This window comes from Pinus tabuliformis, chromosome 6, assembly GCF_031772625.1.
Source record: "Pinus tabuliformis cultivar Carrire ecotype Pingquan chromosome 6, CPIR1, whole genome shotgun sequence".
In the NCBI taxonomy this organism is placed as follows: Eukaryota; Viridiplantae; Streptophyta; class Pinopsida; order Pinales; family Pinaceae; genus Pinus; species Pinus tabuliformis.
In genome coordinates this window covers 904,340,736-904,366,445 of record NC_142292.1, presented here as the reverse complement: position 1 = coordinate 904,366,445, position 25,710 = coordinate 904,340,736, and the positions used below count along the sequence as shown (strand labels likewise).

Sequence of the window (25,710 nt, the reverse complement as noted above, 5' to 3'; positions counted from 1 at the left end):
TTCTTCCTTTTCCCTTTATTTAAGAGTCAATTTGATCATAGGTTGTGCACCGAGTGGTTTTAGGAACAAAAAAGGATGAGATAGTTGAGGGGTTGGGGAATGTGGATGTGGAAGGTGATATTGAAGAAGCACTCTCACTTCCCCCCCTACTCCTCCTGCAATTTGACCTTTTACCAATGGCATCTTGTTTTTGGCATTATCTTTATCATGCATTGATTTAATGGCCTTCCAAATGATTTCTGGAGTTGCATTTGAGCAAAGTTCTATATTTTTCCCCGAAATTTGCCCCAGATGGAATTTTAATTGCTTGACGCCCCCTCACATATGCTTGCCACACAACTCGCAAGTCAAATATTGTCTATTGAACCCCCTCCCCGAGTATAGCGTTGGGTTCACCATATTCCCACAAAGAGTCCACCTGCCTCGGCATTTTGTTTGAACTTGAATTTGAACCTAGGGCACAGAAAAAATGGAAAAAAAGTTAAAAACTACCCATCACATAAGAATCAAGATATATTAAAAGATTAAAAAAAATCAAATTGTGAATTTTAAATTTTAAATGCCTCTTCTCACTCACTGAAGTTAATAGTGAACACACTCATATTCGTTAAACAAGGGCTTGAAAGTTTGAATTTTTGAAACATGTAAACAATCTACGATAAAGAATAATAACTATAAGGACCATGCTGTTAGCGCAGCTCTAGTGACAACAAATGAAGTCCTAAACATTTTGATTCAAAGCAACAACAAACAAAAAATGGAACTGATAGAGGGATTTAAACCATTCGCGGATTTACGATTGCAAGATAATATGATGGGGTTATCTTGACGAGTTATTGGATATGTAATAGCCACAAGGTTAATCTTAGTCAATCATTCACCGTATATATTGCAAATATCAACAGTAGTATGTACCATTATAGAGAGAATCACTACCTGCAAATCGGTGGTCATGGTCAATCAGGTTTAGTGGACAAAACTCCAAATCCACAGCACAAAACTGCTCAAATCTCCTCCTCCTCAACAGTGACAAACTCCTCTCTCCATAGGGTCGAATTGTTAAGGATTGAGTGCAAAACGAGTTAAAAAATTCTGATTTTCCCTATAACTTATATGCGGCCCAAAAAATACTCACGATTTTTTGGATAGAATCATGATAAAATCATGAGTTTATCGATTAAATTGTGATTTTTTTTAGTTTAAAAGAGTATTGAAAAACTCAGCCAATAACATCGACGAGTTGAAACACTCACAATTTCTCGATTTTATCAAGATGTTATCAGGGGGATTTCCACAAAGATTTAGAATGTTGGACTGCAGACCTATGTCTTTGCCACTAGTGACCAACTGGAAGAAAATTAATGCTTCCAGATTAGAGACAATTAACCCTACATTATATAGACAGTTGATTGGCTCTCTGATGTACTTGGTGTTGGAATTTCTAAGTCTAACTATTAGAAACCCTTCATGTACTTTCTGATTTATTCCTTCCTACTTGTTCTGATTAATTAACAAGTTATTTACAAAGTAAACACTGAAAATAAGCACAAGTACATGCTCAACACATTACAGATCATCAACTAAAGGAACCAGAAACAAGCACACAAATGACACCGTTATTTTTGGACTAATGTCCCCGGAAAAACCCAATGTGGGAAAAACAATGCAACTATCTGAGGGTTTGATTTATTAAGCAGTTTCATAATACAATCTGAGTGCCAAATCCAGCTCACCCAACAGAGAAAAATCTCAACAGTAGCACCTCTCAATCTGAGACAGATGTTCCGACTGAAACCCCGGAAAAACACTCCGGCAGCTCCTCAACTCCAATCTACCCCACAAAAAACCCCAACTTCAGCCTCTAGGGATTGCGTCAGCCTTTTTTGCCCTCTGCGTCAGCTTTCTCAGCAGTTCCAGCGATTCCGGGCAGTTCCAGCTTCTGCCCTCTGCATCAGCTTTCCTGGCAGTTCCGGCTCTTCCCGGTAGTTCCCACTTCTGCCCTCTGCGTCAGCTTTCCCAGCTGCTCCGGCAGTTCCAGTGGTTCCGGCTTCTGCCCTCTGCGTCAACTTTCCAAGCTGTTCCAGCAGTTCCCGGCAATTCCGGCTTCTGCCCTCTGTGTCAGCTTTCTCGGCTGTTCCAGTAGTTCCGGCATAAGACTAGCTAACCCTGGCTATTTCTGCGTCCCTCTGTGTCAGCTTTCCTGGCTATTCCGGCAGTTCCTGACAGTGCCCGACAGTTCCAGCTGTTCCCGGCAGTTCCAACTGTTCCGGCAATTTTCGCTGTTCCGGCACAAGACTAGCTAACCCCGGCTATTTCTGCATCCCTCCCTCCAGCTACTGCGTTGATCCTCCCGATGCTATCTCTGCCTCTCTGCTTCTGTATTCACTGCCCTCAGCTGCAACTTTGATCACTCTCTCAACTTTCTCAACAAACCTAGCCCCAGAAAGTCAAAATCTTGATCTCTTCGTGTGTTTTTCAAGTGACCCTCCTTAAATACTTTTTTCGTTGACAAATCAACGGCCGAGATTAAGTCCCTAATCAATGGCTCAGATTAGATCTGGCTTGATCCATGACTTTTGGACCATTCTAACAAAGTTTTATATTAATTCACATTAATATTTTATTTTCCTAAGTTTAGACTTAGGGACTCCATTAAAAATATTAATTATTTTAATATCTCCCAAACTGTTTAAAATCTGCCCAAACCCTTTCTGGGTATTGTAGATCTCATGTGCCTTAGCCTCTCCACCAATTTTCGTGGCTAGAGCACATTCGATGCTACCCCAAATCAACACTTGGTCAATTCCAGACCAGAAAACCATTTTGCAGTTAATACACTCAGCCAGTTCATGGTAGAGCCAAAGCAAGTTCATTGTGTGGTTGCAAAACATGTGTTGAGATAGCATCGAGGCATAGGTGAGTATGGGTTGAGATATACTCAGATGGATGGAGTGAAGTTAGAGTGTTACACCGATGTTGATTGGGGAGGCAGCGCAGCTAATAGGAAAAGCACTTCTAGGTGTGGTTTCAGCTTGGGATCAGGAGGAATTTATTGGTTCAACAGGAAGCAGACCTCAATTGCTTTGAGTTCTGTTGAGGCAGAGTACATGATTGCTAGCTTGGTAGCTTGTGAGGCAATCTAGATTTGGAAGCTTCTCATGGGGCTATTTGATCAGGGAATGGAGTTGGCTATGATTCATTGTGACAATAACAATTGTATCAAGCTATCAAAGAATCGAGTGTTTCATGATAAATCAAAACACATTCAAATCCGGTACCACTTCATTCGAGATTGTGTACAGAAGGGGACAGTAAAGCTACAGTATGTACAAACAGATGAGTAGGTAGCAGACATTCTAATCAAGTCTCTGATGAAGGACAAATTTGTATTCTTCAAACACAAGCTAGGGGTGTCGTAGAATAGCTTCCTCGCTAAGGAGAAGTGTTCAAATGCAGCTTGGAAGGTGATTCCACATTGGTCAAGTGCCATGACATGCAGAAAATCACCGAAAATTCTATCACAGTAATTATTTAATTATTTCCTAAGTTTGAACATTAGGCATAAAGTTAATAATGATGGCATTATTGTCATTGATGGCAAATGAACAGCAAGGTTGTGATGTTTGTATGATTGTGATGCCTGACAAAAGAGATGCAGCATGTGGAGATGAGAGGAGATGCAACTAAGAATAGTTTGTGAACAACAAGGAGCAGCAAAGTGTTGTTGAGTTGTGAGCAGCAAGGTATGACTGTTAGAGTTGATGGCTTGTACTATAATGGCACAGGAACAGCAAAGCAAAGAAGCAACAAAGATGTGATGACAAAGGAGCAGGAAGGCAAGAGCAGTAACATGATCAGTAAAGGGAAAAAGAGCAGTAACATGATCAGTAAAGGGAAAAAGAGCAGTAAAAAGGTTAGCAAAAGTATGCAAAGGAGCATACGTAATACTTGTTGGTGAAACAGATGTCTTCAGAACATATGTTGATGCTAGATGTTGCATATGTTATTATGGTTGCAAAGCAGCGAGTTATGTTTGGCATGCTTGATGACAGTAAAACAAAGGAGCAACAAATACCTTGATGGTTTGGTAGAACATTGATGATTGGCATGTGGTGTAGCTGATTTGAAGACTAGTGTGTTGGAGAAAATTGTTGTGATGCAAGGCAAGACTCCATGAGAACAAAGGAACGGCTGCTGAGACAATGATATAAAGATGTTGTGATGCAAGTCCAAGGCAAAGGAAAAGATGTTGCAGAGATTATTGTGATGCGTTAATGGCAAATGTTGTTATTGATCATGAGGAATGAATGCTCAATTATTTAGTCATATGTTATTCCTATAATGTTGTATGATGTTGGCATTATGTTGATGAATTTGATCATTACACGTGGATGAAAATAATATTGGGTGGAGAATTTATTTTTGTGTTCTAATATTCAAAATATGAAGAGTTTGGAAACAAATGAGTGGAAGGCAAAGAGTCAAGCCTATTCATTTCATATTCTTATATGGGATACAAACAACTAGCAAACTATCTTTATAAAAGATGTGATTTTGGAAAGCAAAAAAAAGGGTTAGAGAGTTAGAGAATTTGTGAGCGCTGGTTGAAGTGTTATGCATTAGTTCCCTGTCACATATGAAGCTTATGTGAAGCAGATTTGAAGGGAAGAAGAGGCAGAGATGAAGATGGAGATATACAAAATTGATGACCAGGTAAACTAGCGCATTGCAGTTTCTTGTTTGCATCAGGGGATTGTATTCTCCTTTCAAGTAGTGGCTTGATAAATATCAGGTTGGAGCCTATTGAGGTTGGAGTCTCCTGTGGGTTGTAGCATACAGAAAACATATGGGAGTTGGAGCTTCCTTGCATGTTGCAACTTGCAGAAAATTGAGGTAGCAGCTTCCTGTAAGTTGGATCCTACAGAAAACCAGATGTAATAAGGGAGTAGGGGCTTGCCTTTGCATCACAACAATAACAAAATCGTGGTTTTCTCCATTTATGGGTTTCTACTTATATCCGGTGTCCATATGTGTTGTTATTATGTGTTGATGTGATGTTTTAGCTTACTTATTAATTGATGTTTGCATATTAAATTTGTTGTTTATTATGTGTCAATATGCTCATTTAATGGTTCAGTTAATAAGTTTAAAGAAAAGAATTTTAATGTCTATGAATGGAATAAACTGATTCACCCCCCCCACCCCACTCAGTTTAGTCAAGTTTTCATCATTTGGTATCAGATTCAGTTCCTTCGGTGTAAGCCTAATAGCTTGAAGGTAGATCTGCTTGAGTCATGGACTATCAAAGTGTACATGTGCTGAGTGCATCAAACTTTCATGGATGGAGAGATAAGGTTAAAATAGAACAAATAACTTATGGACCTGATGTATGGAAGCTTGCATGTGATGGTTATTGCAAAGACTTTCCCTCTATGCAAGAACAACAATGGAATGCTAAGGCAAAATGTGTTATGTTTAACAATCTTCATAATAAGGATCTTGATACAGTAATAGATTTAACATTTGCAAAAGAAATCTAGGATAGATTGCGGCTTATTCAAGGAGGAGAGACAAGTAGTAGTAGTACATAAAAAGAGAAGAGAAAGAGGAAGAAGAAAGAACCCTATCAAAAAGAAAGGGTTCAGTCAAATAAGATATCTGTTAATGTGAATGGACTTTATTGCCATGAAGAAAAGACAACTGATGAACTAGCCAAGCTTGACATAGCCTTGACTGAAATAGAAAGATTGAAGAATGAAAACAAAGATTTGAAGAAATTGGTGTAGATATGTGATGAAAGAGAGCATGAATACAAGGAGGAAATCATTAGCCTAAGGACACAGCTTGAAGAAGCAAGAAGGACAAACCTTTCTACCATAAAATCAAAGATATTTCAATTTCATGGATAACTGTTAAAAAAAAAGGAAAGAGACTCAAAGCCATAAGGACTTCGCATTCATAGCAGTGGCAGGAGGAGCAAGAAAACAACAATTTTGAATGTCGAGTTCTTGTCCATGTCCCAATCCCATGAAGAGCAATACAAGAGTGGAACAGGACGACATTGAAGAAACAATACTCTCTCTATCCATGATCGGCACGAAAATTATATGAGATTTGGTAATACATCGTTTAGCATACTCGCCTCCCCAACTCTCGACTGATTGGAATGTTGGATATGTCGTTGGTATTGTTGACAACCAATATGTTGAATAATATATTTTTTCATTGCTAATGTTATAATATATATATTCAATGTAATGCATAAATCAACAAACTTTTTGATGCAACCCACCATACCCAACGATTTTTCCTCCAAGGTCAACTTCACACTTGTCGAATTCTTATAATGAGCAAGGTTTCCAAATGAATTTCAAATCTCCAAACATTTGAAGTTTCCAGCCCCTTCTTGCACTCGTTCTCACTTTGCACGACAATAGCATAAAGTTTATATATATTGTTTGGCATTATATCATCTATTAGCATGACATTGGCAGCGATTGAATTATAATATGCGTACAACAACAATGATTGGATTACAATATTGCGTTTGCATTGAATTGTAAATTTCATGAGTCTTTTGCGGCCTGATTAATGTTTCCCATCAAATTAAATGTATCTACATTGACATTATTGATATGGTGCCATTAAGCAACGACATTTATAAAAACACACTTGGGATGATGGTGTGTTCATATCTATGACGTTGTATTAAATGTGATATATTGTTTGAACAGTAATTGGTGTGGTGGCGGTATACTATTTGGACAGTCATTGTTATATATGTGGGTTGGTGGTGGTATAATGTTTAGACAACAATTGGTCTTTATGAGGGCATTGATTGGATATTGGTAGATTATAATGGTGGCAAGCAGATGTTCATATTATCACATGGCAAGCGTACCTTCATATTTGCACTATTGAAGAAGTGGATATATATATATATATATATAGGGGCATTGATAAGGAGCTGGAGAAATAATTATACACGTATTACATTTGGCGTTGGAGTTGAGGCATTGATATGTAAAATTTTAATCGAACGAAGTCATACTCAAACATTGAAAAATTGTTGTCTTAAGGGCTCTTACACAAACACAAATCGAAGCAAATCATAGCTATTGTTTCATGATGATCGACGTAAAGAGAATCGTCCCAGTTCCATCTTCTACTAGGCACGCTTTGATAAATGTTTGGCATTCAAATATTATAGTTCATCAAATGCATGAGAGTTATGAATTGTTACTAAACATGCATAGTGTGTGTTTCATCTCTATAAATGCTATGGCCATAATTTGTGTGCATTTTCAATGGCGATCCTCACCATGCACAAATCTCATCGAAAATATTTGGACAGTAACGGCGGGTCAATTATAGGCATGGAAGTTGTCATTATGTTTTATGTTGATCATACCCTGATTGACTCCAACGGTGATGGATGGGTGGTCAATTAGCTCGGGGATACTAAATTGATGAATTCTTTAATGAGAGTGATTCCATGGACTTCTTTGATGGATATAAGGATGTTAGAGTTGCATCAGTAGGAAGAAACATGAGTGATATTGAGGAGATTCTAAAGTACATCTCTATTTGTCTCGAAATCATCAGAGCTATCAAATCCACAGATTCCTTAGGATGTGATCTAAGGATGGTAAGTGATGATAATTCATTTTACATCAAAACCATCTTTGAAAATTATGATCTCCTTCAATATTTTAGTGAGATTCATGCAAACCGAGTAAGTGGTGATAATGATGGAAGGTTAAGAATATTCCCTTACCATTGATATCAAGGTTACTTGGGAGCGGGAGCGAAAACAGGAAGCAGGAGCAGGAGCGACATTTTCAGAAGCTCCCGGTTTGGGAGCGATTTGGAGAGCGATTCTTTATATAATATATATATATATATATATATTATATTTTTTATATTTGATGCATATATGTCAACAAAAGCATGTAGAATGAGGAATTAGATATAAAAAACATAGATTGAACCATATAACAACAATCATCTAGAAGTTATAATCTTCATCAACCACATCCACAAGTTAGTAACATACAGCATATTGAGTCTCATGATTCATCAATCTTAAAGTTTCAAGCTTTCAAAATTCAATATATAACATTTATCATAATTTATCACCAAAGTTGTACCTGTAAGTTAAGTGTAACCATTACAACAAAGAATATCTAACATGAAATGAAACAACTTTCAACTTTCACGAAGCATCATATTCATAATTCATTACCAATGAGTTATAATTGCCAACTTCAAACTTCAAACTTAAATTGTCATAATCATATATTGTTTACAAAAAATATCATAATAAATATGAAAGAGTCAACAGTTATTAAAACTACTAGAAACTAGAAAATTCAAAAGACAAGCAAATCTATTATCTACAACTTCCTCTTGCCGCCACGAGAAATGTCTAATTTCTGAGCAGGTCGTGGTGGTCTTCTAGGAGTCTCCTCCTGCACAGTCCCACAACCAGAACTAGAAGCCACATGCCCTCCACGTGAGGATGTAGATGGAGGTGGCGGCAGCAAATGAACAATAGTTGGAACTCGAGCACTGGCACTGCTATTGGATGGTGGGGGAGGCATTGTTATTGTTCTTTCATCTTCATCTCTCATAAGCTCTTCTTCCAATTCTTCAAGATGTATAGTGCCATCCTCCAAATTATCGTACTCTGGGTGGTTGTCCCAAATTTTATATGTTGGATCCTCATAAGCCCGATCACAGTAATGACTCAACAACCTCAAGTTGTAGTGCACATAAACCAAGCTTTCTGCCTGGTTTTCATTGAGTCTGTTTTTTCTCACATTATGTATGAAGTTGTAGGTGCTCCAACACCTCTCTGCAGAAGAAGTATTTACAGCCTGTGAGAGAACTTTTTTTTTGCCAATTTTGGCAAAAGTCCCATGCTGCCATATGCTTCCCACCATGTGAAAGCATCAAATCTGTCTCTATCTTCCATTGCATGCAAAGAACCAAACAAACCAGTGAAACTGAAGTATCTGCCTAATTCAAGACGCACATTAGCACACTCCACCCTGTCAGGTACCAACATGTCTAATGCTTCCAAATATCTTGTAGATACCTCTTCATCTATATGGGGTTTGACCCTAATCCCACCCCCAGGTGCAGGTTGGCCCAACCAAGATGGAGAGCAGTATTTTGGTGTAAGGATATACGCCAAAGCATGTAGTGGAACATTAAGTTTATTCCACCGTGTACACACACAATCGTGAATTAGTGTATACAAGTTGGGATCATCTTTCTAAAGAATATGTTTTATTTGCCCCAACATGGTATCCATCTACTCATACACCTCCCCAATCATTGGTTTATCTGTATCTGCAAAACGAATCATGTGATAAATGGGCTTGGTGAATTCCAATACTTGCCTCGCACATGCCCAAAACAAACCATCAAGAGTGGTCTCCTCCACTGTTCAAAACCTTGCTTGTCAGCTGCATTTGTAGCCCTGTCCTTTAATACCTGCCACTGTGGACTTGATACCATGCTAGCCAATGACTCTCTTACCTTCAAAAGGCACCTGAAGGTGAGGTAATAGCTAACAAATCTATTCTTCGCAATCTTCAACAGCTCCAATCTTGAGCAACTATGGAAAATCCCATGGGTATTGCTATGATTTGTAATAAATTTTATCATTCGTTTGCCTCTCTTGTACAAATCACCAATTCATTTGTATTGTTGGTTTTTGTTCTTAATAATATCATGCAGCAAAAGGTTCATTGTGTGAACCAAACACCCAGACCAAATATGTTGGGGTATTTATCCTCAATAATTGCTCCCACTGCCTTACAATTAGCAGCATTATTAGTGATGACTTGGATGACATTGTATGGCCCAATACGTTCAATTGTTTCAAGTAATGGTTCTGCAATGTTGATGGCAGCCTTGACCTTATCTAAATAATCATATGCTGAAAGAAATATGGCACCACAAACAGACACAACAAGAACACTTATCAATGGCTTGCCTTTTACATTTGTTCATCCATCAAATGCAATGGACACCCCATGCTCAGTCCAAGAATTGGTCATTCTACCCAAAGTATGTGATATTTTTGCTTTTTCATGATCAAGTCCAACGACTCTAGCCTTGTCATACCAGGGCTCTTGTATCCTTTAGGGGCATCATTTATGGCAGAAACTATTTCATGCCAATAAAGTGATGGAAGAACATTGAATGGTATCCCACATGCATAGAGAAACCAGTAAACTTTTGAATCCACATCATTCCTACACCCTTCAACAAGGAAATTTGATATGGTTCTATGCCTTAACGAGATGTTTGGTGACCTTGTGACTCCATATCCACTGCCATGAGAGGAGGACGGGGGGTACGAGCCGCCAGCGGGACCGACCCACCAAGTCCGAGAGCCAGAGCATGCTATTATTCCGAACCGCACATATTGGAGTTGAAGCAAATAAGTGAGTCTGTATACCAAATGGGAAGTGGTCCGGGTGGACCTCAGATTGCTCCACCTGTCCAGCATGAAAACCAATCATGTCACTTCAGAATGCTAAAGGAGTTATCCATGCATGTTGATGTGATTGTGAGCTATGTTCAAAGAAACCCTTTGATTTGTTAGATTAGTATTGGGCTTCCTCCTCTTCCCTTATGTATTTGGCTCTATTTGTTGTTGACACACTTGCACAGGTTTTGATTCCTATTTGTTTATTTCCATCTTGTTGACCACTACATGTCAACGACCCATAGCAGTACACCCCCTTTTTCGCAAAAAGAATAGCACCTGATCGATGTGTTTGTGCCGTATAACTATCATCATCAGTTTCACTTCGAAGATATTATGTAAACCCTTTCTGCATGTGTATAAGGTAAATAATCTCGGCAGATCCGTGTCGTGTATGTAATTGCCTAGGTAAACGTAGTTTCTTGGTGATGATCTACATTCCAAGAGGTTTTTTGTCTCACCGATCCATTCTCGAATGGTCGGCAGAGTTTTCCTTCAGCCTTACCCCAAAGCCCGAATGGATTTTGTCACTGGGATCTTAGGCGAGTCCTAGTGTTATAGATCGATTCAATGTAAAAGTGATTTGGGAATAATCCTAACTATTTGGTTAGGTTATTTTATTACAAATTGTTTGGTTTGCTGAATTATATTTGTGTCGCAGAAATGGGTAGTGTGTGAGGGTCTATCACAAATGGGTTTTCCCCCTTATGATATAAAAAAAATATGAAAATCATTATGTAAAGTGTCTTAAGGGTTGGAAAAATAATTTATCCCCTCATAGGTTAATTAATTAAATTTTTTGGCCAAAAATTAATTAAAATCTTAAGCCAGAAATTTAATTAATTCTAGGTCCTAGGTAAATTTAAATTCTCCAAAGGCAAAATTCGTCAGTCCTTAAAAAATTAAATTTTAAGAGGTCCAGGGACTAAGGTAAATTAATTATTTTGATAAATTTTAAGCCTTTGATCCCTGGGGTTAAGTCAAAGTCAAAATTTTGAGAAAATTAATTCAAAAATTTAATTTTTGAATTAATTAAAATGCATTTAATTGAAAAATTCAAATTTCCTCAAGAATTTAAAATTTCAATGGATGAGATTAAAAGAAATTTTGATCCTCATCAACGATCGAGATTGCTCTGACGAGGATCAGTGGAACTAACCGTTGGAGGATTTATCTTTAAATAAGAAGTCATTTGTCAGTCAATTCATCCGACCTTTGAGTCGTGTGCTACGCGAAAAGCTCTCGTGTAAACTTTTTTTTGAATAATAAAGAAATACTTTGGGATTAATCTTCGTCGGTGTTACTCTTCATGGAAATACTGTAAGATGTGTCGTTTTTCATGCGTAAATTTTTTTAGCCATTGATGATAGCTTCTGAAAAGTGATTTGAATACAGGGATCTTGCTCAATCACTGGGGTTTAAGTGATAATTTAAATTTCGAATGTATTAGCAGGTATGTCTATTTATCTAAATTTTATTATCATTGTCTCGCTCTATTTTGATGGCTGGATTGAGTTTCGCAGGAAAATTTTGATTTTTAGATCATCGGGCGTTCGGGGAAGTTTTCAATTGGACTAGCCAACTCCCGATTCGTGTTTTCTGAAGAGCGCAGTAAAATTAGTGTCGGGCTTATCATAAGATTTTTTGTTGGTGATGCACGAAGGGTTTCGAGCTAGCACTTCCTTTTAAAATTTAAATTTTTTTAATCATTGTGCTTATCTGATAGATCTGCTAATTAGAGCTATTAAACACTAGATCAAGAGAATGGAGTTGGACTCATATTCCTCTTGATCTATTCCATTGTGAATATTGTAGTTTGTTTGTATGTAGTTACTTTTCACTATCCTTTAGATTTATTTTGTAAATAACATTAGGATTTCAAAATTGTAAATATTTATTTAAGTTTAAATTTCTTTTAATTAACTTTTTTCTTTTTTTATCCCACATTCAAAACATAAAAATAGTTTCTCTAATTTGCATCTATATATACTAACATTTATTCAAATAATTTCACTAACCCATTGCATTTTAAATTTCTTTCTTGTATATATATATGATTTTTTGGGTTTTTATTTTTCTTTTATTTTAGAACTTGTAAACATACTTTTATTCTTTATGTAAATGACTCTTTGTATATATATGTATTCGTATATCTATTTTTATGATCTACACAGGTTAGAGAAGGCATAAGGTATTAGCAGGAAATCCGATTTCAAGGAAGTGTGGGGTTTAAAAACCAATTTTTTTTGCAGGTGGAATTGTTGAGAGAGTCGAGGGAAGAAGGCCGTAAACTTTTAAATGCTCCCAAACCCTTGATCTGTTGACATATTTCTTCCTTGAGGGTTTCAAACTTTCAAATAAATCTTGAGCAGTCAAAAAATTCCTCTTATCAAATTCTGAAGCAATTATCATCAAGAACCCAGCCTTATTTACGGATTTCTGAGTTTGGTTGTAGGGATTTTTCTGATTTCTGTTTGTGTCTAGGCCGCAAACCTTCCTTTTTCCTAAGCCGCATTTATTTTTGAAGGAATATTTTCATTATTGCTTGGAGGAAATCGTTTTATTGTAGCTCCTAGACTGGTATCATCAGGTGTTTGAGGTTTTTTGGGGCCTGAAAGTGTCTTAATGGTTTCGCACAGTTTCTGAAGGCTTCAAGCTTAGAAACTTGATAACATTTCCTTTTATTTTTTTAATTAAAACTCAAAATCCTATCAATTTAGAAGCTTACTGTGAGCATATTTGGGTGGTTTCTCATCAACCGTTAGCACAATTCTGTAAGCGAAAATATGCAGAGTTTGAGCAAAATTATTTGAGCAATTTCCAGATTCGATTTTGGGACTTAGAAATTCAGCGTTAAAATTCCTTTCTGGGTTCTATCTACCAGCTGCAGGTTTTCCTCTTCATTCCGTAAGCATTTTCCTCCTTGAGCATCGCTATTGAAATCTTTTGAAGAGTATTTTGTTTTGAGAAAGTCATTTTCCCTCATTGTTAATTTAAGGAAGGGGCATTTAAATTTTATTTATTTATTTTGTTATCCCCTTTAAAAGGTTTCATAACCCTCATCATCTTTTTGGGCGTAATTATTTTGGAGCGGATTTTAACTTTGGGAAAACCATTTCCCTTTTAATCATTATAAAAAATGCTTTCTCATTGACTAAATTACAAGTGTGATATATCTTTAGTTTCTTACTTGTTCAATTGTCTCACTTTTCAATTGTCTGAACAAGTGAGAACGTCTAAATAATCACATTATTAATCAAAGGCATTTGAGGGATTCTACTGTAACAACCTTAAGTCACTTTATCTAAAGGCATTCTTGGGATATTGCTCTAACACTTAATTTTCATTGCTATTCCTTCATTGAATAATTATTATTACTTCTTTCAGTCATTTTTAATAACATGTAATATTTGTCTATTGGATGATTACAAGCATATTGACATAATGTTATTGGCAATTTAACTTCTTGAAGTATATTTATTGTCTCTCGTGAAGCAATTGCATTGCATCTTGCATCTCACATTAGTTAAGATCTTGCATTCATTCCTTACCGATCATGGGTAATTGGAATCATGGGCTAAATCTATAGTTGCAAGTTTGTTGTATTTAGAATAACATCTTTTCTCTTCCTTGTAATTGTCTTAAAGTTTACTGCTCATATCTCTTATTGTCTTGATCCTTTCTAATATTTCCTTGCAGCATTACTTAACTTATAGCTTGAAATATTGTTGTGCAAGTTCTTAATTTATTTGAGCATTGGTTATCAAGGCACTGGTCTCTTATTTTCCATCAAAAGTGTCGTTTGGATCTAATTGAACATATTTATCTTAAATTGCTTAATTTAATGGCCTAACTTGCAATCAAATCTTAATTCAAGTTATTAAAGGAAGTGATTTCTTTGCCTCCTTATCTCCTAGGACTTGTTGTTCCAACAAGTTTTCCCCTCATTATCATCCTTAGGGACTACCCCCCTTGACTTAGATAGGAAAGAGTCCAAACGGAGTGAGTAAGGTTCAGAGTGACAACCCCTACTCTGAGCATTGTCGCAGTACCTAGACACTTTGTGCGACAACACATCCCATGGCATTTTCCCACAAAGGTGCCTTCTGGCACAGGTGTATGAACCTGTGTAAGTATTGTTGCAATAGGGGCAATGAAATTTAGTGGTTCCACCCCCTTTCCCTGTTTCATGCCTAGAAACATATTTCCACAATGGGGTTTTGATCCGAATTGGATCCACAAAAGACTGTCGAGGACCTTGACTGTATCGAGTTGAACAAATCTTTGAAAATTCCAAAACAGCGATCAAAAACGCCTTGAACCAGTGGCAATGGCCGCGAACGTAGAACGACGAGGACCTCGGTCAAAGCGCGCTGACCGAGACCCATGGAGACTGCACAGGAGGTCAAGCAGCCCCTGGGAGCCCCGGATCGGGAAAAGGAGGCGATTTTGATGCGCGATTAACAAGGCCAAAGTGGAAGAGCCTTAAGCACTCGGTCGCATTGGGAGTCGGAGAACCGCGGGCGGAGAAACAAAAAAGCGCTAAAGGACAAAGGCGGGACCCGCGCTCTGGAAAACCGGCGGTATTGATCGGGGCGCCCTTGAACGGTAAGAGGTTTTGGAGGAGAGCGGAGCGATCCCACTCAGCGATCGACGCGTGGCAGCGAAGGTGAGAGAAAAACCACCGTTGATCGCGCGCTATCGGTCGAGCAAGTCAACCGCGCTCGACGTGCGTATGACGTTGGATCTGGAGGAGCCCAGATCGGACGGCTGAGATTGCGCCCGATGGAGGAAGCGGAATCAACAGGGGATTAAGCCGAGTTCTAAAGAGATTTGGAGTCCATTTGACCGCCACGGTGGAGAAAGAATGCATACACAATGTAACAGAAGAATGAACCGACGGAGCGTGCTAGCACCAGTTAGATGGAGACACGTGGCCACTGCCAGAGTGTTCGTGTTGACGCCGAACAAGGAATTCCAAGCACAGCTGCAGAAGGTGAATCGCCGCAGGCGGGAGAGGAACTGAACAGGCATAGGGATCGAATGACTAAAGCCATGAACAGAGACAATCGGAACAGAGATCAAGTGGTAAGAGACTGAGAGAAGAGAAGAGAAGAGTTAATTGGAAACCCGAATTGAGAGGAGTCCAAGCAACTAAGAGAGACAATGAACACAGAGAGCAGTAAAGCCAAGCAGAGGAGACAGAGGGCCGAGCTTACCACAGGCAGCATCGAGCACCAGAGAGCTTGAAGATTCAAGCCTTCCCATAAAGGAATCTGTCCGGATCGAGCATCACAGTTGGCTCTTTCCACTGTAGACCAAGGGTCACAGAGCTGGTAGGAAGAACAAGAGTCTGTGTACTCCGAGTGGCTTGGGGAATCCAAGAACCACCCTGCCAAGCAAACCTGCTTCCCTATATTTGTAATTCTCTGCCTAAAGACACAATAAAACAAGGCCACCACTGAGAGCTGGACCCGAGATGTAGCCCTCGAGAATAGGGTGAACTCCTTATAAAAAAATTCTTGTGTGTCTTTATGTTGCTTGCTGTGTTTCTCTGCTGTCTTTCCACTTATTTTCAGTGTATTGGCAATCTAATCGATTCGTTGTTTCAATAACACAGAACACACACACCAGCACATGAGTCTGTAATACCTTTTGTTTACAAAGTTTTCAAACTGAGGTCACTGATAGGGTGATTATCAGATCAAGTGGTATCAGAGCTCTAGGCCGTAAGGTTAGAAAAGCTTGTGTTGGTTTAGCTGTGAATGCTCACTAGATCAAAGCTCAAATTAGGAGAAGGAGAGTTGGTGGAAACTAATCCTGAAATTGGGAGAGTCTATTCTCGGAAGACAATGTCAGAGGAAGGTCCTATAGGGCCAAACCCTCAATTCATAGGGAGTTTCCTAGCTATAAAGTCTATGGTAGAAGAAATGTATAGGGACTTTAGAAAGCATAGGGATGAAGATTCATCAGGCTCTAAACAAGATAAATAAAAAGATGCGTCTCATTTCCATGACCACTCCAAAGGAAAGGGGAAAGAGGAAAGCTTTCTCACACCTCCTAATAGCCCTGTGCATAATAAGAAAGCATCTTTGATTAAGTTAGATGTTAAATTTGATTTACCTATATATGATGGAGAGCTAAATGCTGAAAAGTTGGACAATTGGATAAGACAAATTGATGTGTATTGCAGGGTACAAAACATAGACTCAGACAAGAGTAAGATTCAGCTGGCAAGCCTATGCCTAGGAGGCACTGCCTTGGTTTGGTGGGAAGGCAGAACCCAAGCTGATATGCAGAAGCATGGTAAGACCATCTATGTCTGGAGTGAATTTGTTGCTGCCATCAAAAAGCAGTTCTATCCATTAGCCTACATGCAACAAGCCATGATGAGTTGGCAAACTCTTCGACAGTTGAAAGGGCAAAGTGTACAAGGGTATACTCAAGAGTTCAAAAAGAGAGCATTGATGTTGGGTATCTCATTAGACTCACCAGAGACTCTTTTGAAGTACATTGGTGGTCTACACAGCTACATGAGGCATACCATCCTCATGTTTAATCCCACTAGTGTAGATGAGGTATTTGTACAAGCTACTCATCTAGAAACTAGAGGAAAGAATGGAAATCCAGAAGTTGGGGGACTATCCCAACCCACTGTAAGCAAGAGCAAGGAGAAAAGGAAGCAGAAGTGGAAAGCAAGGAAGGCTAACACTGCACAAAAAGGCAAAGCTTCATGCACTCACTATAAAAAGGAGGGGCATGATGATGAGCACTGTTGGATTCTGCATCCAGCGCTGAGACCTAAGAAGTCCGAGGGCAAGAAGAAGAAGACTGCTGCAGCTATTCAGAAAGATTTGGGGTCAGACTCGGGAGATGAAACAATCATTGCAGCCACAGGTATAAAAGGTAAGAATTCTGAAGCATCTACTAGTAATTCTGCTCAATCTGTTAGAACATGAGAGAAAAAGACATGAGCTTTTCCATATTCGAGTTGTTTCCAAAAATCAAAAGATTGATACTTTGTTTGATAGTGGCTCACAAGTAAATTTGGTTTCTGAAGAAATTGTAAAGAAATTGGGATTAGCAACTACACCTCATAAGAAGCCATACCCATTAGGATGGTTGAATGATAAAGCGCAACTACAAGTGACTAGACAGTGCAAACTCAAGTTTTCTTTTGGCTCAGCATTTGTAGATGAGGTTGAGTTAGATGTAATTCCTTTAGATATATGTGGAATTGTTTTAGGAAGTCCCTACTTGTAAGATAGAAAAGCTATTTTCTATAGAGCTGAGAACAAGTATCTACTTGTTAAAGATGGAATCGAATACTTTGTAAGGGCTCATAGCTCAAGAATAACTATACTCTCATCAACTCAGGACAGATGAAAAGAATGATAAATTCATGCAAACAGTTCTTACTAATGGTTGTAAAGGAAAAGAAATTTGATAAAACCAATGTATTTGGGGGTTGTAATGCTAATCAGCAAGCTGATATAGAAAAGATTGTTTCAGAGAATGATGTCTTATTTCAAGAACCTAAAGGTCTGCCACCCAAAAAGGGAATAGTACATGATATTATTTTGCAGCAAGATGTTCCTTTGCCTAACATTGGGATGTACAAGTTGTCTGCTTTAGAGAATGCTGAAATCAAGAAGCAGGTGCAAAAGTTGCTCGAGAAAGGGTTCATCAGGCCTAGCACATCACCATGTGGGTCACCCATCGTCTTGGTGAGAAAGAAAGATGGCTCGTGGAGAATGTGCATTGACTACCGAGCACTAAATAAGATAACAATCAAAAATGGTTATCCCCTTCCTCGCATAGATGATCTTTTAGATCAATTGAAGAAAGTTGCTTATTTCACCAAGCTGGATTCGCACAGTGGATACCATCAAGTTAGAGTTGCAGAGCAAGATGCATGGAAGACTGCTTTCAAAACAAAGCAAGGATTGTATGAGTGGCTGGTTATGCCTTTTGGCGTAACTAATGCTCCTGCTACTTTCATGAGATTAATGAATGATGTACTCAGACCTTTTCTTGATGATTTTGTTATTGTGTATCTGGACGACATTCTGATTTTTAGTCAAATGTGGGAAGAACATTTAAAGCATGTTAAGCAGACATTAGATGTTTTGAGAAGAGAAAAACTTTATGTTAAACTCTCCAAATGTGAATTTGGCAAAACCTCTCTAAATTATTTGGGTCACATAGTAGGGGGAGGTAAATTGAAAATAGATCCTTCTAAAGTGGTAGTCATTGTAAACTGGCCTAAACCCCAGTCTGCTACAGAAGTGAGAAGCTTCTTAGGAGCAGCACAATATTGGAGGAAGTTCATTTCAAATTTTTCCTCAATTGCAGCTCCCTTACATGCTTTGACAAGATTGAACAAGGTGTTCCAATGGGGAGGCAAACAGCAGAAAGCCTTCAACACCTTGAAAGAAAAGATTAGTACAGCACCTGTACTAGCACTACCAGACCTACAAAGACCATTTGAGATCCAAACTAATGCCAATGACTATGCCATGGGAGCAGTGTTGACACAGCACGGTAAACCCATATGTTATCATTCTAAGACTTTTAATCCTGCAGTAGTTAACTATCCTACCTATGATAAAGAATTGTATGCATTAGTTCAGAGTGTGAAAAAGTGGAAACATTACTTAATGGGCAAAGAAACAGTAATACACACTGATCATCAACCACTTCAATATCTACACTCCCAAACTAAGTTGCAACAATCAAGACATTACAGATGGATGGGTTTTCTACAACAGTTTCATTTAGTCATCAGATATAAAAAGGGCATACATAACAAGGTTGCAGATATGTTATCGAGACCCATTATAAATGCATCTACCATACTTAAGCATAATTCTGTGCTGCATGAAAGCTACATAGAACAGTATGCTCAGGACATGGACTTTCAAGATGTATATGCAACTTTGAGTCAAGGCAAAAGAGTAGAAGAATTGGACTATCATGTGAAGGACCGACTCTTATATCATTGCGGGAAACTCTGCATTCCACAAACTGAGAGAGTAAAGATAATTAGGGAAGCCCACACTTCTCTAATATCAGGTCACTTTGGGGTAAGTAAAACAGTTGCACCGCTGCAAAGGTTCTGCTATTGGCCGAAAATGAATAAAACAGTTACTAGATATGTAAAGGGGTGTGCTATGTGTGCAAAAAGCAAGCCCAGCAACAGAAAACTAGGCTTATACACTCCATTACCAGTTCCTTCTCACCCTTGGGAAAGCATTTCCATGGATTTTGTTGGAGGACTGCCCAAATCTAGGAAATGATTATCTGTATGTTGTTGTGGATAGATTCAGCAAAATGTGTATTTTGATACCCTGTAGTAAACAGATTACAGCTGAACAAACTGCAAAATTATTCTTTGAACATGTATGGGTTCATTTCGGATTACCCACTTCTATTATATCTGATCGAGACACCCGATTTGTGGGGAAGTTTTGGTCAAGTCTGTGGGAACTAATGGACACCAAGTTAAAGAAAAGCACAGCTTTTCATCCACAAACAGATGGCCAGACAAAAGTAGTTAACAGGACGGTGATCCAGTTACTGAGAGGATATTGCAGCAAACACCCTAAGCTTTGGGATGAACACTTGTGTTATGTGCAGCATGCTTACAATAGAGCCAAACACTCTTCTACACAGAGATCTCCTTTTGAGACCTGCTTTGGTTTCGTACCAAGGTCTCCTTTGGATTTTGTCTTTGGTAAAAATACCATGGTTGATAGACACAGTGATGTGGACAAGGCAACTAGGTTCATTGAACAGATCCAGGAGATCCACCAGGCAGTACAGGGACAGCTGGAAAAGAGCCAGGCCAAGTACAAGGCTAGGCATGATAAGCATTGGATGGAGTATAGTTTTCAAGTTGGAGACCAAGTCTGGCTGTATATCAGCAAGGACAGGATGCAAGGTGAAGGTAAAAAGCTAAAACCTATCAAGTATGGACCCTTCAGGATACTTGAGAAGGTTGGTGAAAATGCATTCCGCCTTGAGCTACCAGCTTACATGCACATCTACTCAATCGTAAATGCCGACTGTTTGAGGTTGTTTGAACCTTCAATGATTGAGGACCCCGAAGAGCAGAGTCAAATACCTTATGTTGACAACCTGCTACCTGAATATCTTAATGAGTTGCAGGAAGATACAGTGCTGGACAGGAAGGTAAGGACGACATGCAGTGGACAAGTCGAATACCTTAGGATTGGGCTTAAAGGTTCGAAGCCGAGCAATGCGAAGTGGATTGAGATTGAACAAGTGAGACAGCAGTTTCCTCACTTAGTCGATGCTTGAAGAAAACCAACTTTTGGTGGTCCAAAAGCTTTTTAAGTGAGAAGGCCGTGATCCGAATTGGATCCACAAAAGACTGTCGAGGACCTTGACTGTATCGAGTTGAACAAATCCTTGAAAATTCCAAAACAGTGATCAAAAACACCTTGAACCAGTGGCAATGGCCGCCAACGTAGAACGACGAGGACCTCGGTCAAAGCGCGCTGACCGAGGCCCATGGAGACTGCGCAAGAGGTCAAAGCAGCCCCTGGGAGCCCCGGATTGGGAAAAGGAGGCGATTTTGATGCGCGATTAGCGCATCGCTGGGCAAACAGGGCCAAAGTGGAAGAGCCTTAAGCACTCGGTCGTGTTGGGAGCCGGAGAACTGCGGGCGGAGAAACAAAAAAGCGCTAAAGGACAAAGGCGGGACCCGCGCTCTGGAAAACCGGCGGTATTGATCGGGGTGCCCTTGAACGGTAAGAGGTTTTGGAGGAGAGCGGAGCAATCCCACTCAGCAATTGACGCGTGGCAGCGGAGGTGAGAGAAAAACCGTCATTGATCGCGCGCTATTGATCGAGCAAGTCAACCGCGCTCGACGTGCGTATGACGTTGGATTTGGAGGAGCCCAGACCGGACGGCTGAGATTGCGCCCGATGGAGGAAGCGGAATCAACAGGGGATTACGCCAAGTTCTAAAGAGATTTGGAGTCCGTTTAACCGCCACAGTGGAGAAAGAACGCATACACGACGTAACGGAAGAACAAACCGATGAAGCGTGCTGGCACCAGTTAGATGGAGACACGTGGCCACTGCCAGAGCGTTCGTGCTGACGCCGAACAAGGAATTCCAAGCACAGCTGCAGAAGGTGAATTGCCGCAAGCGGGAGAGGAACCGAACAGGCATAGGGATCGAATGACTAAAGCCATGAACAGAGACAGTCGGAACAGAGATCAAGTGGTAAGAGACAGAGAGAAGAGAAGAGAAGAGTTAATTGGAAACCCGAATTGAGAGGAGTCCAAGCAACTAAGAGAGACAGTGAACACAGAGAGCAGTAAAGCCAAGCAGAGGAGACAGAGGGCCGAGCTGACCACAGGCAACATCGAGCACCAGAGAGCTTGAAGATTCAAGCCTTCCCATAGAGGAATCTGTCCGGATCAAGCATCACAGTTGGCTCTTTCCACTGTAGACCAAGGGTCACAAAGCTGGTAGGAAGAACAAGAGTCTGTGTACTTTGAGTGCCTTGGGGAATCCAAGAACCACCCTGCCAAGCAAACCTGCTTCAGGAGAACTGCATTGAGTCCCTGTATTTGTAATTCTCTGCTTAAAGACACAATAAAACAAGGCCACCACTGAGAGCTGGACCGGAGATGTAGCCCTCGAGAATAGGGTGAACTCCTTATTAAAAAATTCTTGTGTCTTTGTGTTGCTTACTGTGTTTCTCTGTTGTCTTTCCACTTATTTTCTGTGTATTGGCAATCTGATCAATTCGTTGTTTCAATAACACAGAACACGCACACCAGCACATGAGTCTGTAATACCTTTTGTTTAATAAGTTTTCAAACTGAGGTCACTCATAGGGTGATTATCAGATCAGGTTTGGTCTTGTTTAGTTTTTTGGTTTGGATCATGTTCACTCTCTTCCTCCTCACCAAAGTACTCATCTCCGGGGTTTTCATCAAATCCACTATAACACACTTCTTCATCCTCTTCTTCATGTTAAACTCTCCTCTTTCTACTCTCCAACACCATAATAACCAAAAAAGGAACCAAGAAGAAGAAAATGCCAAGCCATATAGCCATGATGTTTGAAATTTGAAGTTTTGAATCTGCAAAAAAATGGATGAACGGGAATGGGAAGAAAAAAAAAAACCAAAAAAAAAAAAAATTATTTATTTAGCAATGAACATAACCAAAAAAAAAATGCAAGATTAAAGTATAGATCCTACCTCTTTGGCATTCAATCTCAAGCTCCAACCTCCCCTTGCAAGCTCCTCAAACTCCTCCAAGCTCCTCTCTCACCAAGTTCCTCTCTCCAAGCTTCAAACCCTCTCTTGCTCCAAACTCTCTTGCTCTCTCAATGGATGAAGTGAATAATGGGAGGGGAGAGGGTCTATTTATTTTGCCCCCCCCCCACCTCTCTCTCTTCTCCCCTTTTCCCTCCTTTCCCCCTCTCTATGCCGTTGTCACCCTCCTTCCCGGCCGCGTGGGCTTCCTTTTCGCTAGACGGGAGCGATTTTTTCAATGGGGGAGCGATCGCTACCCAACCACTCCCCCGTGGAAAAAATCGCTCTCGCAGCGACGGGAGCAATGCTCTCTAATTCACTCCCGAAAATTGGGAGCGGATCGTGAGATGGGGCGCTCCCCCGCAACACTGATTCATATACCATAGCAGCACATGGATGTGAACTATTCCTTGCCAATATGTGCAAGGGATCAATAGTAGATAGTATTCAAACAAACTTCCTTCAAGAATCCAAAAAACTCTTCATTTATATGGGAGATGGTCAATGAGAATTTTGCCTTTCATTAAGATTGGGGGTGAAGATCACGTCCTTGCAAGATTGCCCACGTTGGAAACTTCTTGAACAGAATCTTGATCTTGTTAAAGCTCAAGTTCACAGCTGGAGCAATGCAAAAGACGTTGAAGATTTCCTTTGTAAACCACTTATGCCTTGAGTTGATCACCTCAGTAACCTTCTAGCATTTTCAGAAGAAAAAAATTAGAATTTATGAAGAAAACCTCACGTTGATACTAGCGTTGGCTTCTCCTCTGGTTTCTATCTTCACCTCCTAGTTTTTGCACTCGCCTGTTTTGAAGTTCTAAAAGAACAGATCTAGCACTAAAGAATAAATATGTATTATCAACAGGATTGCAGGATGCTTTATTAATAACAAAAGTGAAGGTGACTTTTCATTGGAGACCGAAAGTGCAGAAATGTTGTGCTTGGACTTTAGGTTCTTTCCTAAGGATGAAGACCGCAATAAAAGCAATAGAAGAAGAGCAAAGTAGAAGAGTTTTGGAAGAATCCACCAATCGCTTCGACAGTGCGAAGAGCTCAAATATTTGGACAGCGATGATATTTTCTGAGGTGCAGGAAATGATGAAGGACAGATACAGCTAACCAGTCTCACAATGGCAGTGATGCAACCTCCACTTTATGGCATTGGGTGGCTACCTTATGTTATTTTATGTGTGTATGGATTTATGACAGTGTAGCAATAATAAAGGATGCCTAAGGCGCTGATGAAAGAAATGTTAGTTTTTGATAGCATCGGCTGTGCTCTAGCCATGAAAATTGGTGGAGAGGCTAAGGCACATGAGTTCTAAAGAACCCACAAACCGTTTGGTGAAATTCCACCTGGATTCTATTTTATTAAAATAATTAATATTTTTAATGGGGTTCCTAAGTCTAAACTTAGGAAAATTAAAGTATTAATGGGTATTAATCAAAATATGGGTGAGAATGTTCTAGAAAGCGGATCAAGTCAAGTTCTTATCTTAGTCGTTGATTAGAGACTTAATATCGGTTGTTGAAGTCTCAACGAGAAAAGTCTAAGAAAGAGGCTTGGGGTTCATTCCAAAATACACAAGAGGGTTGATCAGTCAATTCGATATTCCTAGGGCAGGGTTGGCTAAGGAATTCGAACAAGTGATCAAGCAATGAGGATCAGAGGCAGTACTGGAAGGAAGTGACTTCCTGTTCCAGTGAATATACTTCAGAGAAGACAGTGAAGGGGCAGAAAAGGCAACGCAGTGCCAAGGAGGGACAGCGCAACAACTGGAGGAGGTTGACGCAGAACCACCGAGGGATAGCAGAGATCAGTGTCAGGAATCACTGTGAGTGATTGACAGATGAAATCTTGATTTCTCAGCAAAAGACGCAGCAGCAGCAAGGGTGACGCAGTCAGAGGCAATCTCCACAAAGAGACCACGCAGTGACTGCGTAGGCTCACGCAGAGACTACGCAGTGCAAAATCTCCAGGAGCTGGGGTCAGTGCAAAATCTCCAAATTTAATGTGAGAAAATTCTCACTATTTCTTCTATCAGTGATCTTCTCTGAGTGGATTGTTATTTCTCTAGGGCATCCAAATTGTATTCAGAATTTTACTACCAATAATAGAAACCCTCAGATCCGTTGCACCGGTTTTCCCGCATTGTGTTTTTCCCGAGACTATTGTCCAAAAATAAGTGTGTCAATGTGATTTTTCATGTGCTGGTGTTTCTCTCGCTTTTCTCGGTTCATAATTTGTGATGTCTTCAGCTAAATTTATTTTGATATTTATTGAAGCATTGGTAAATAACTTATTATTGTAAAATAGTAGGAGAAATAAATCAATCACTATAGTATAATTTTCACAAGAAAACCATCCTGAAGGATTTAGAATTAGTTTCTCAAATGCAATGAGTTCATCGAGCCATGGCTCGTCTCACGAACAACAGTGTTTTGGTTGATGTAGCGTTATTTATTGTGTTTATATGCAGTGTTGGCGGTTGATACAACGCTGGTGTATATGCATCAATATATTTATATTGTGGACACAATGCGTGGGCATGGTACTAGCTATATATTTCGATGCAATATGAATACACGGATTTTGAATTCGCCTCTTCAGCAGCTCCTTTAGTTGTGGCACATTTGCACATGGGTTATAGAGGACAAGATATGTTATTACCTTGCCATTATAATGAGAGATTATGTGATCTATTTACTCTTCCATTTGAGCTTCAGCCTCAGCACAATTACTCCACATCTATGTTTCCCAGGTCACCCGCATTGCGTACATCATCCTAAGGAGTCAGTCTTGTCATGCGGTCCTGCACTGTTGTGGACCATCATTTCCCTCGACCTAAAAATTCTTTTCCTATGCAGTGAAATACAAAATTTGAACACATGATGACCAAGATAC

At 39.6% G+C, this 25,710-nt stretch overlaps 1 protein-coding gene and 1 pseudogene across 1 annotated transcript in view; one reads left to right on the top strand and one right to left on the bottom strand.

Annotated features, from left to right (window-relative positions):
- The window catches only part of LOC149261861 (clast3-like protein), a 228,405-nt gene that overhangs the window by 112,208 nt on the left and 90,487 nt on the right, over positions 1-25,710 (bottom strand). The gene's annotated exons all lie outside the window — the stretch shown is intronic.
- Positions 7,377-23,478, top strand: LOC149261862 (inorganic pyrophosphatase 2-like; annotated as a pseudogene).